Consider the following 14,205-nt stretch of genomic DNA (forward strand, 5'->3'; position numbering starts at 1 on the left):
GATGTCCATGCCACCCATCCCCTGCAACATGGTGTGGAGCATGCGCTGCTCAAGACTACCTTTTGCCTCCTGACTTGTGGAGTGGAGCGTGCAAAGAACGTGTCAGCGGTGCAGTGATCAGGGATTCCTCCTGTGTGGCAATTGCTGTGTCTCATATCTATGACACCATCTAGTAGCTTCTTGAGACACAGTTGTATGATCCTGGGGAGGGGAGCTGACTTGTACTGAGGGCACATCTGGCCACAGTGGTGGGGGCTATACTGGGGAGGGGGATTATACACGAGTCAAACACTTTTTCCTGGTGTATGGGTATCTTGGCTTATACACGGGTCTGCCTATATGCGAGTGTGTGTGTGCGTATGTGTATATATATATATATATATATATATATATATATATATATATATATATATATATATATATATATATATATATATATAATGTGTGTGTGTCGAATGGGGCGTGGACGTCCACTTGCTGATGGGAAAAACATGGCAATGTGGGAAGGACAAACAGGGTGCAATGGGGGACTGATTGATCAAGCTAGAGGGGAGAGACTAACAGGGCTGATTGGACAGGAGGAACTGGCAGGGCTTCCTTGACTGGGTAGACAAGATGGACTGGCAAGGCTGACAAGGTGGACTGTCGGAGTTGACCGAATATAAAGCCTTGTTGGGACTGACTGGACAAGAGGGACTGGAAGGACTAGCAGAACTGATGGGACTGGAGGGTCTGGCAGGGCTGACTGAAATGAACTAGACAGGACAGGAATGACTGGCAGGCCCGGACCGGTGGGAGTGTCAGGCCTGGACTGCACAGGAATGAACTGTCAGGCCTAGGCCAACAGTACAGACAGGCAGGCTTTGACTGACTGGCAGAACTAACTGAACTGACAAGAAGACTAACTCTTGTACTCTGTGCCCACTACTGATCAGACAGTTCAGTTTGTATGTTTTTTTCAGATAGCGGGAAGTACAAAAACCAAATCTTAGTATGTTAGTTGTCCTTGGAGCTCTTATGCCTGGTACACAAGGATGCAATTTCCCATCAGATAGATGGGTCGATAAGATAATTTCCGACAGGTCCAATCTGATTTGCGATCATTTTTCTGATCGATTTTCAGATCACTTCTATATAAAAAAATCAATCAAAAAAAACAATTGCAAAACAGATCGACCTGTCGGAAATTATCTATTCGACCCATCTATCTGGCAAGAAATTGTATTGCGTATACCAGCCATTAGATCTCTCATACAAGCAGTCTTTTTCTCCAGTTATGTTTCTGGCTCACTTAAACTTTGTGTTTAACAAAAGTCTGCAGAGATAGTTTTTAAAATATTTAAACTTTTGCAGCTGGTAATTTCTGAAAGAAACCTTTTCGTAAAAAGGGATGTTTTAAGAGCATTCATTCAAGTTACTGCTCATTCCAATTAAGCTGCATTTTGTTTTCCTTTTAAAATAAAAGTGTGCGTCAGTAATAGGAATAGAAAGCGTCAGACCCCTGTGTAGGATTCTGCACGTCCTGCTGAATATTCAGATCCCTTTTTTCAAGTCGGATGATGGAATGCTGCTTTTACTCCATTATGTGACTTTATAATCCCAGTTTGTAACACATTTGGGAAATACCATTTTACAACACATGTAGGCAGGACAACACAATACTTATACTGGTCGGGGCACTACAAACAGATTCTGAATTGTAAAATGTTAAACAGATCATTGTGTGCTACTATCTTGCCATAAAAAAAACCTGCGCTATAGATATCACAATGTTTGTTAATGCGAAGGAATTCTCTGGCCTCTCTCATTAGTACACATATTGATAGAGCCTGGCAGCAGCAGGAGCATTTTACTGGAGTAGGGTCAGAAACTAATTATTCACCATATGGTGGCTGCCTCCACAACAATTGTGTAAGAGGGGAAAAAGGAAGTCCCCTAGCTGATTTCTTTGGGCAGTTTGCTCAGTGATGACTCTCTTGACACATGCCATTCATGTGCTGGCTGCATAACAGATGGGCTAAGACTGGGAACTGAGGGGAAAGCATGGCACAACCCTGATACCAGCTTGGCTCTTTTATCCCACAGAATGACTTTAAGTCACATGGTCCAGGAACATAACAAATGGGGGATTGTACTCTCAGGATTTCCTTGCCTTTCATAACGGCTAGACGTAATTTTGACTGCCTTTTCGTATTTTGTTTATTAAAAGGATCAGGGCTTTGGATGAAAGAGATTACTTGATTGTGGTGTAGGTAGTTTTCTGCCAATGACACTCTTCTCATTGTGAGGATGGAGAAGTTGGTTGGCAGTTTGATGGCAGATAACAATATAGCGGAGCTCCAAATTAAAACTTAAACGTATTTCATTTCCTTTCACTTGTAAATTGTCTCGGTGCGTGTCAAAGAAAACCTTCAGGATTTAATGAATTCAGACATAGAAAGCATTAAATTTGTAGCCTTTACTTACTTTTTAATGCGGCCAACAAGTAAATTATGCTTGTTTTTAGGAATCTGATTACCGGTATACGCCATTTAAAGCTCCTGTTTTCCATCTCAAACCCATAATAAAGTAAAATGAAATACTCATATTGTTAAAGAAGTTTTAAAAAGGTGGAGAGGCGCTTAGGTGATATGGGAGTACAGATGGGGATAGTGTGGTTCTTTTCACCCGCTGCTGTTCACTGGCCAGGGGTTCCCAACCACCTCTGGTTGTGTTATAAATGGAGTCTATGTAGGTATGAACAGCGCTGAGAGTAGTAGTTGGATAATATAAGCTTTAATGGATTGTTATGGTCTGTATATATTCAGGATAGATTTCAAAGCACAAGGTCAAATGTTAAAAATACAAAATTTGAAATCTGTAAAAAGTCTCACAGCATATAGCTAGAGTGCATATATTGCATACGCGTACCCTGTATGTGTTTAGGATTAATATTCAATCAAAAAAATCCCTATTCAAAGGTACAAAAAATATATAAAATCGCATAGCATGTAATTCAAATCCATATATTGCATACAGTTGTGTTATAAATGGAGTCTAGATAGGTATGAACAACTCTGAGAGTAGTAGTTGGATAATATAAGCTTTAATAGATTGTTATGGCTTGTGTATATTCAGAATAGATTTCAAGGCACAAGGTCAAATGCTAAAAATACAGAATTTAAAATCTATAAAAAGTTGCACCGCATATAGCTAGAGTGCGTATAATGCATACACATACCCTGCGTATGTTTAGGATTAATATTCAATCAAAAAAAGATCACTATTCAAAAGTTCAAAATATTTAAAATCGCATAGTACGTAATTCAAATGCATATATTGCATACAGCTAACTGGGTTGTTATAAAAGTTGTAAAAGTTCACACCGCATTGGGAGTATTCACCATAAATTCTGTGACAAAGAATGCAATATTCAGTCTACATTCAACAATCAACCCCCATTCACTCCTGAGCCACCCGATGCTGTTTATGCACAAAAATGTGCTAAGAAAAAAAAAAAAAAAAATTGGTCAGATAATTCTAGGACCAAAATGTCCGAAAGCAGGGGGGGGAGGGGGGGGAATGATAAATGATGGATGTTCTAGCAGTAGAGACTGAGCTTAGAGTACTTCTCGTGGTTGCGCTTCAATTGCGCTTGCGGAATTCCGCCGGATGTAGATAATGGTGGATCACAAACTTGATGAACGGATCTTTTCCCCGATCAGCGGGGGTACTCACGCTCCTGCAGCTATCCAGGTGTACAGCGGTTGGTGTCGTCCTGTGCGGGGCTCCGAATGTCCTTGTCCGCAATCCAGGTGCGTATCTTCCGCTGGTTGCAGCGCTCCAGTTCCAGTGTAAGTGCTCCCTGACAGCGTGAGAGCTGTGCAGTGTGACAAGAGTCCTTCCGGATCTGCCTAGACGCCGGTGGTATGCTTCCGGGTATGGATGGTGACGTCACCCTTCTAGCGTGTTCGCAAGCGTTGGGTCTTCTGGTCTGCAGTACCTGATGGCCCTGCTCACACGCTATATCCCTCCAGCTTACACTGGAACTGGAGCGCTGCAACCAGCGGAAGATACGCACCTGGATTGCGGACAAGGACATTCGGAGCCCCGCACAGGACGACACCAACCGCTGTACACCTGGATAGCTGCAGGAGCGTGAGTACCCCCGCTGATCGGGGAAAAGATCCGTTCATTAAGTTTGTGATCCACCATTATCTACATCCGGCGGAATTCCGCAAGCGCAATTGAAGCGCAACCACGAGAAGTACTCTAAGCTCAGTCTCTACTGCTAGAACATCCATCATTTATCATTCCCCCCCCTCCCCCCCCTGCTTTCGGACATTTTGGTCCTAGAATTATCTGACCAATTTTTTTTTTTTTTTTTTTTTTTTTCTTAGCACATTTTTGTGCATAAACAGCATCGGGTGGCTCAGGAGTGAAAGGGGGTTGATTGTTGAATGTAGACTGAATATTGCATTCTTTGTCACAGAATTTATGGTGAATACTCCCAATGCGGTGTGAACTTTTACAACTTTTATAACAACCCAGTTAGCTGTATGCAATATATGCATTTGAATTACGTACTATGCGATTTTAAATATTTTGAACTTTTGAATAGTGATCTTTTTTTGATTGAATATTAATCCTAAACATACGCAGGGTATGTGTATGCATTATACGCACTCTAGCTATATGCGGTGCAACTTTTTATAGATTTTAAATTCTGTATTTTTAGCATTTGACCTTGTGCCTTGAAATCTATTCTGAATATACACAAGCCATAACAATCTATTAAAGCTTATATTATCCAACTACTACTCTCAGAGTTGTTCATACCTATCTAGACTCCATTTATAACACAACTGTATGCAATATATGGATTTGAATTACATGCTATGCGATTTTATATATTTTTTGTACCTTTGAATAGGGATTTTTTTGATTGAATATTAATCCTAAACACATACAGGGTACGCGTATGCAATATATGCACTCTAGCTATATGCTGTGAGACTTTTTACAGATTTCAAATTTTGTATTTTTAACATTTGACCTTGTGCTTTGAAATCTATCCTGAATATATACAGACCATAACAATCCATTAAAGCTTATATTATCCAACTACTACTCTCAGCGCTGTTCATACCTACATAGACTCCATTGAAATACTCATATTGTTTAAGGTTATTATTATTTTATTACTATTATCCTTAATTTATGAAGCAGCAATATATTACACAGTGTAGGTTCTTGACTATGGTATATTTATATTATAACAGAATAAAAAAAAAACTCTGCTCATATAATAATAATAATAATAATAATAACAACAACAATAACCATGCATGGAAAAAGAAACGATGCACTGCAATTCAGGACTTTTTAAAGTTTATATCTGATTGGCTGTTGTAGATTATTTGGCTTCCCTGTACAGCTGACTAAACAAAATGCAAACAAAATGTGGGCCTTTATTTCTCTATATTTTGCTCTTTGGTGTTCCAAGCATTGACATGTAAAACCATTTGGTAGTGTAGATTTCATTCTATTTACCCTCCCCTGCATTCATGACAGCAATATTCTATACAATTCTTAATTAATTTATGCATTGTATACAAAGTTTTTGTGCATATCTGCTCCCCAACTGCTCTCAGAAGTTAATGGGTACCTGAACCAAAACTAAGATAAAAAAAATAAGTGTGGTGTTTCTTTAATTCTTTTCATGCATTTACTGCTGTCTGTGGTCTCCAATTACCGTCCCATTCCCTGTTCGTACATTTTTATTATTTGACTGTTTATGCCTTTAAATTCTATAGACCGTGCCCCAAACTATGCACAAGCACATATGCTTTGGGCCTTGGTAAGATCACAAATCACGTGAATGAGTGCACTACCACTGCGCATGCATGACTTCCCAAACTGCACATGCCCAGTAAAAGGAATCGCTCATGCATGAAAAAAAAAAAGACGTGCATCCCTTCTGGGGAGGTTTTGTAAACCCGCATATGCAGTAAAAATGCACCTTTGGTCCAGCTTCAAGAAATCCGATGCTGGAATAGAGAACGGGGGAGAGCACAATGGAGGCCACATAAGTGCTTGAAAAAAGTTATAGGACCACTGCACTTTAAAGGGACTCCGAGCTCTGAAAAAAATGGAAAGTTGTACTCACCAGGGGCTTTTTCCAGCCCAGTGCTGGTCGGGAGGTCCCACGCCGGCGTCCTGGCTCCTCTCCTTCTCCCCGCTCTGGAATGGCTGGCAGGCCGCAGCCCGGGCGACACTCTCCCGAGTGTCGGGCTGCTTCTTCCGCATATGACGCGGATTACGTCACATGCCGGCCGCCTCGCGTCATCACGGCGGCCGGCGTGAAAGTACTGCGCATGCGCGAACAAAGCGCGCATGCGCAGTACTTTCACGCCGGCCGCCGTGATGACGCGAGGCGGCCGGCGTGTGACGTAATCTGCGTCATATGCGGAAGAAGCAGCCCGACACTCGGGAGAGTGTCGCCCGGGCTGCGGCCTGCCAGCCATACCAGGGCGGGGAGAAGGAGAGGAGCCAGGACGCCGGCGTGGGACCTCCCGACCAGCACTGGGCTGGAAAAAGCCCCTGGTGAGTACAACTTTCCATTTTTTTCAGAGCTCGGAGTCCCTTTAATTTCTTTTTTACAACTTTTATTGCACTCCTTATAATTGCTTAGTGCAGCCTCGGTCCCCTCCTGTTTTAGGACCTTATAGGCATTCTTTTTCCCCTTCATTTTATCTCCAACCTTTCTATTCATCCATAGAGGCCTTTTTTTGTTCCTAGACGTTTTGTTTCCATATGGGATATACATACTACAATATTGATTGAGAATAAGATTAAAAGCTTGCCATTTCCCTTCAGTGTCCTCCCCTTGTAGTACATTATCCCAGTTCACCAAACGTAGTGCCTGCCTGAGTTGATTGAACTTTGCTTTTCTAAAATTCATAGTTTTAGAGGTACTGCTGCGACGTGGCCTATCAGTTATCACGTTGTGATCACTATTTCCCAAATGTTCTTGAACCTGCACATTTGATACATTATCTGGTCTATTAGAAATGATCAGATCCAGTAACGCATTCCCCCTAGTTGGTTCCGTTACCATTTGTGTCAAGTAATTGTCCTGTAGTGATGCCAGAAATCTGCTGCTTTTACCAGAATGGGTAGCCTCAATACTCCGGTCAATGTCTGGAAAGTTGAAGTCACCCATAACTATGACCTAATTTTTACTTGCAGCTTTTTCAATCTGCTGTAGTAATTGCAGTTCTGCAGCTTCATGAATATGTGGTGGCCTGTAGCATACCCCAATAGGCAATTGGCAACCTTTATTTCCACCATGAATATTTATTTACCCAAACGGACTCCACATCTTTGCAATCTTCATCCATCTCATCATTTAGGACAGCTGTAAAAGAGTTCTAGTAGAAGACAGAATATATGCATGACTGTAGAAGGAGACAAGTATGAGAGGACACAAAGAGGCCTATAACACTGAAGGAGATACACATTTTGACAGACAGGAGAGATTACACATACAACACCTGTTTCCTGGGTACTTAATCACTTGCAGCTCTATTGGACAGTCAAGACGCAAACTTCTTTTAGTTAAAACTCATATGACCCCACAAGGTACTTGGCAGATTCTGAAGTCAGCTGGAATAAGTTTCTATGGTCTTATGCAGGGATGTTATACCTCAGTCCTCAATTGCCGAGATCCTCGCACAGTTATGGCACAGCTCAAATTAAATGATGAGACTGAGCCCTTAAGGGTTTCTTAGTCCATCCTAAACACTGGCCTTGATATGGTCCTTGAGGACTGGAGTAGGACACCTGTGGTATATTATGAAATAAAATTTGAGTTGGGCATTGTACTGATGCCATGTTTTAGCTCACTTAACACTGCACATCACCATAAACACAGCATCATCATTAGATTTGGTGATGGCAGCATCATACCATGAAGATGTTTCTTTGCAGGAGAACCAGGAAGGGTGGTGAAGTTATCCTAAAGTCAGAAAGGTTTTGAGAGAAACCTTAACCGTAGGATGAGACTTTATGATCTAACCTTAACAAGACTTGATGATGAAACCTTAGCCTTAGGACATGACAATGATCAGAACGATCAAGCAATACAAGGATGCCTTAAAGAGGCAATTTGGTGAAGTATAGTAGAATGTAGTAAATTATTAATGTTAGACAGTTTTATTTATTGATTACTTAAGATTATTTATCCTGATTTCAGCATCAGAAACACTTCCTATAGTTATACATTGCTGTATATTGGTATGTAGCTCTGCCCTAGTTATGTCACAGCCTAGGCTGTTAAGCTATGGGGAATTCTCTTCCCAGAGCTTTCTGGGAGACCAGATATAGCTTTTGAATGCTGAGTGTATGAACATTCTGCAGAGCTACACCTGACAGGACTAAATAAATTATGCCACCAACTCTAATACATTTAAGAATGTAAATCAGGGAGAGGAGAGGTTGGGAGGAGATTTTACAATGGGCAAAACACTAAGTAATTTTTAAAGTTATAATGTATTAAGTTATTTTCAGTACAGTTTCAATTTAAAAACGTCAATAATGTTAATGTTCTGAATGGGTGAATACAATTTGAGCAGTTTTGCAAAGAGCAGTGGAGAAAATATTACTTGTCCCAGAATGTGCAAAACTTTCAGACAGAGGCATAACTACAGGGCAGCAACCCCTACGACCGCAGAGGGGCCCAGGGTTATGGGGGGCCCAAACTACGTACCCTGTCTCCAGTATAGATGTCCACCCTGTCCTCCAGATTAAATGTTAATGTGGCCTTGTTTGTTTTTTTGTGGGGTGGGGGAAGCCAGCTCAAGGGGAGGTGGAAATGGTTGTGGACAATTGTTGGACCTCTGTCAATGTTTTGATGGGGGCCCAACGCTTTGTAGCTAGGCCTCTGCTTATAGATAACTATTCACACATATTCAGTGTTGTAATTGCCTTAAAAATGGTGATGGTGGAATATGCTTGGGGCTCGGTATCCTCCGCACTCCTATCTTCCCTTCACAGCACGTGGGCACCTTTTCCCTATTTAGGATTTTCTCTTGGCGCTGAACTTTTCAGTTGTTTGCTAACTGCTGCTTGGTCTAACTTTTTTACTTATAGGTAATTCTTTGATTTTCTCATTGAGCATCATGCAATAACAGTTGTTAGTACTTAAGCACCTTTTTTTCATTTTAGCATCTTCTGTCATTGGATTGAGCAGATTATTATTATTTTTTTTAACAATGTAAAAAGAAAAAAATATTAATTTATGTACAGCCTGAGAACTTATGCACTTTCAGTCATAATTATTTGACCTCATTATCTAAGGAATTAAGGGAACGTTTGGAGTGACTATTAATTAGTTGACCTACAATTGCATATATATGACGGGGGACTTGAGGGTTAAATTCTTGTGCATTTAGGTCTGTTTTCACATTGACATTAGAAAACACCTGAGGTGCAAGGAATATGTGTTTGGCATACTTATTTCATTTTAAACAATACAAACTACCTGACTGTCCTGCTCAGCAGCTGTCTGTAATATATTTTGCCATAAACCCTGAACAAGCATGCGGATCAGGTGCTCTGACCCAAGTCTGACTAGATTTGCCACATGCTTCTTTTAGATGTGCGATTCAGACACCTCTGCAGCCAAAGAGATCATCAGGACTGCCGAGTAACCGGTAGTGTTTAAAATGAAAGTGGACAAAGTCCCCTTTATGGTCCCGCTTTCATTGGCTCCTGAGTGGCTCACAGAGCTCTGCCGTCATGGAGACGGTAGAGTAGGTGGCCTGAGTGTACGGCAGTAGCGGTGATTCAGAGCGACGATTTGTCAGAAGGAAACGGTTTTTGGTGCCAGCTCTCTCTGGTCCTTAAGGGGCAAGAGATCGCTGGTACTGAAGGGGGTTAACTACCCACCCCATGGCTAACCTTAACTATTCCCCGCCGACAGTCACCGCGAACCCCACACAAAAACGCAATTTTCCTAGTAGCATTGAGGAGAAATTTGGGCGCCGGCATATTTATTCAGCAGCTGTATGTTTATCACTACTGTATTATTATCAGGCTAAAAATTAAGAGCGCTCCTTTTCATATAAAAAAACACTTCCTTTAGTTAGAAAAAATATATAAACCCCATGTGTGGAAAAAAATGCATGGAAAAATTTGTTGCTGTTGGAACTAAATATATATCGTCTATTTCTGTACTGCGGGAAAAAGGCAGATTTTCATTGGAAGATTGTATGTAAAAGTGTGGTCAATTTACAATTAGGTGTGTTCTTTGTGCGTTCATTGACTTATTACTTTCTTATCACACATCCCTTTGCTGAAAGCTTGGCTCAGTCAGCCTGCATTTGCATATATCTGTGATAGGTGCATTCTCTGTGTGCTGATAAGACACTCTGTTTACACAGCAGATTTGTACTTTAATTAATATCTGAAGGATATATGAAAAGATGCAAAACAACTTGATTAAACACAGTTAAAGTACCTTATGTATTAATCATGCTGCATAAAAAATAGCAACTGCTGATAAGACTAAATGCTTTATTATACCAAGTACAAGCAAGGAAAAAAACAACTTTTAAGGGTAACACTGGGGATGTTTTCTTAGAATTCATTAAAATTCAGCTAGAAATTGGCTGTGTGGCCATCTGACTTATCCAAATACTTGCTGTGATGGAAAAGATAGCACACAATGGATTAGTGTGATACATGTCTTCTATAGATCCTAAAGCCACAAAGCTCTGAAAGCGTATTATTATTGGGATTATGAAATCACATTGGAGTAGGGCAAGAAAGTGATTAATCAAAACTTTTGTTCCATTTCTGTGTCAGCAGACATCCGTGCGCATATGACAATGGCAGATAGGGCACAGCGTATGCAGCGTTCTTCCTCTGATTCCAGATATGATGAATGTGCCATATAGATGACCCATATACAAGGCGACATGTAAATATGCAAGACCTTCTTTTGTTCATATTGAACAATGACTGTCATTAAAAAAGACTCAGTTTGCCAATATGTCCCTCTGTGAAGATGCAGGGCTGTTGCTGATTGGTCCCCAGGATGCATCAATGTGCCTTTGATAGCAGTGACATGGAAGATGTATGGTCAAAGTGCTGCACTCAGCACCACTGCTGAGATGTAAAGAAAAACACAGTGACCTAAACAGACCTGTACTCAAACAATGTCGCACCCACCAAAGACAACATATTGAGAAGAAAAATGCTTGTAAACTGTGTGTGAAGGAAGATGTATTGGCCAGACCGCCATAGGGCAAACTTTGAACTATTGAAATCTTTAGAAATATTGTCTAGTTTAGCAACAATAAGTACAAACCTAATTAATCATGCATAGATAGTTATTTTAAATCTTTACACAGTGCATCATTTCCCCATTACAATAGAAATGTCATGCCTAGCTATCGGACTATTATACAGGTGCAGAATAATCAAATCACACTCTCACTAGTTGTTTTCATTCATCGTGTCAATTGGTGCAACTCAGTGTTTAAACTATTCTTTAACAACTGACTTGTGTGAAATTGTGCAGTAAATTAATATATCATTATGAGGATTTGTCTGTATTTCTGCTTGCCATGTAAATGCTAGAAGCTAGCTTAAACACTAAATAATTTGCAAGGAAGTGAGGGAGGCTGTAAGATTGCAATGTTGACTTTTGGGGAATGGTAGAATCTTCTTCAAGCATACAGTTTGTTTTAGAATGAGACATCCAGAAATGTATCCTTACAATAATGGTAAGTCTATTATCCCGTCAAAAGTTTTGGCAGAATGGAGCTACAAACAGCTGGGTATAAATATAAGGAGCAATACACTAATACACTCACACACTCATACAGACCTTTGTTTAGTTAGTTTCAGAGCGGTGAAGGACTGATAGAAGCTCTGTCATGTTAGTATTAGTCTGTATTTTTCCCCATTGTTGCGGGAAGCTGGAGTCGAGTCCTTGTGGACAAAGAGGCCAGAGGATGTCTGCTGGCAGCGGTGGTGTTGCTGCTGCCGGATGGAAATTGAACACCCTTCACCATCACTACACGGTCTTGAAGGACACATACAAGGCTGTACCATGGGCAGTAGGTTCTTCCAGTCACTGCCTCAACCATCTGATTCCCACTCACAGAAGGTGCCTGTAATCCGCTTCACTGACCCTTAAGTCCACCAAAGTGTGGTTAAGCAAGGCCGAGCTCCTATTTCAATCCTGTTTTGGCTGCACAGACTAGAAGGCCCTGGAAGTGCCAAATTTAAATGAGTAGGTGGACCATGTCACCTCCTGCATCAGCTTCTGTGAAGACTTCAAAGCCTATCCAAACAACAAACGGTGGTTCACAAACAAGATAATCTCATATTTTTTGGAACAGAGATTTTTTGTTGCCATTTATTGTTGTATATCATTGTTTGGCACTGGCGAGAGTTTGTTGTATTTATATTACCACTATATGCACTGTAGTATTATCTTTGTCATTTATTATCAGTGCTAGTGTATCTATCAACCATTCATTATCATTTGGGACCCCAGACCCATGGTTTTGTTTTTATATGTTTTTAATTTTGTGATGTTACAATAAAGATATTTTTTCACTGATTCCTACATTTTGGTATAATGTGGTGCTTGTCAGGCTATTCTTTTTCTTTTGAGAGTTAAGTCCCAATGTCGTGGCAAGGTCCCCACATACCTCAAGAAGTTCACCATCATCCATGTCCCGAAAAAAGCAAGAAGGCTCCGACCTTAACAACTTCAGGCCCATGGCCCTTACATCCTTCATCATGAAGACCTTTGAAAGAGTGGTCTTGTCCATTCTCAAGTATTCTACATTGAAAGGATATGTAGGTATATATGTATATATATGTATACAGTATATATATATTAGTATATAGATCAATTTCATATACAAGCATACATGTATCTAATCAGTGTTATATTAAAGTGTCTTTAGAACAATCAGCCACACACACATTTGTGCAGGAAAGTCTGGCTGTATGAAACCAAGAATAGTCAAATTCTTCTTGCTGGGCAAATCCCCTAAGTGTCCAGCCTTCCTGGACCCATTCCAGTTTGCATATTGAGCAAACAGGTCCATGGAAAATTCCATCAATATCTGCCTGGAGCTCATCACCGACCACCTGCATCTATTGGATTCATATCCCAGGATTCTCCTTCTGGAATTTAGCTCAGCTTTCAATACCATCTGTTCCCTACATACTACATGGTAATCTCAAGGAACTTTATGTCCATCCCACCCTCCACATGTGGATCACAGACTTCCTTAATAATAGGTCCCAAGTTGTCAAGCTGGCTGGGTGACATCTCCTCTAAACCAAACATCACTAACACTGGAGCCCCACAAGGCTGCATCTTATCACTGACCCTGTTCTCCCTTTACACAAATTATTGCATATCAATGGCAAACTCTGTCAAAATCATCAAATTTGATGACGTACCACCATCATTGGCCTTGTAACAAAGAATGACGAGCAGGCCTAATGTTAAGAGGTTGATAGAATATGCTTCTGGTTTAAACAGAACAAGCTGGTCCTCAACACAGTCAAAATCATTGAGATGATCGTCGACTTCAGGAAACATGCCCCCAACCCTCCTCCGATCTACATCAACGGCACTAAAGTCAAAAAAGAATCCAGCGTTTCGCCTCCTGGGCACAACACCGTCTCTACCCAGAAGAAAGCTCAGCAGAGACTATGCTTTCTCTGCCAGCTAAAGAAGTTTGGTATTGCTCAGAATCTTCTAAGGCCCTTCTCCTTCACCACTATCGAATCTGTCCTCTGTTCATCCATCCTGGTCTGGTACACCAGCTCCTCTGCTAGTGAAAAATACAGACTTCAGAGATTCATTAGGCTGAAGGTTCCGGGCCATCTCCATCAAGCCCTCAAGGCATAGAAACACCTTTTTCCCAGTCGCTGTCAAACTCTTGAACTCTCTCCATGCCCTCCCCTTCCTTTCCTCCCTTAGGCTGTGGCTCCTATTTCTGCACCTTGGATGTTGTTATTGATAACCTGTCTTATTGATAAGCTGCTGTTGCTCTACCCTGTTGTTATTGATAATCTCTTTCTATCTTACTTCCTACTTTGTGCCCTGTATGCTCCCTGTATGTGCCAAAGGCTGTTTGAGAACAGCCCAGTCATGCTTGGTGAACAAAAACCAAATATGGATAGCAA

General features: G+C 40.9%; 1 protein-coding gene across 7 annotated transcripts in view; it reads left to right on the forward strand.

Annotated features, from left to right (window-relative positions):
* Positions 1 to 14,205, forward strand: part of LOC137563885 (uncharacterized) — a 348,893-nt gene that overhangs the window by 122,007 nt on the left and 212,681 nt on the right. The gene's annotated exons all lie outside the window — the stretch shown is intronic.

Source organism: Hyperolius riggenbachi, chromosome 3, assembly GCF_040937935.1.
Source record: "Hyperolius riggenbachi isolate aHypRig1 chromosome 3, aHypRig1.pri, whole genome shotgun sequence".
NCBI lineage: Eukaryota > Metazoa > Chordata > Amphibia > Anura > Hyperoliidae > Hyperolius > Hyperolius riggenbachi.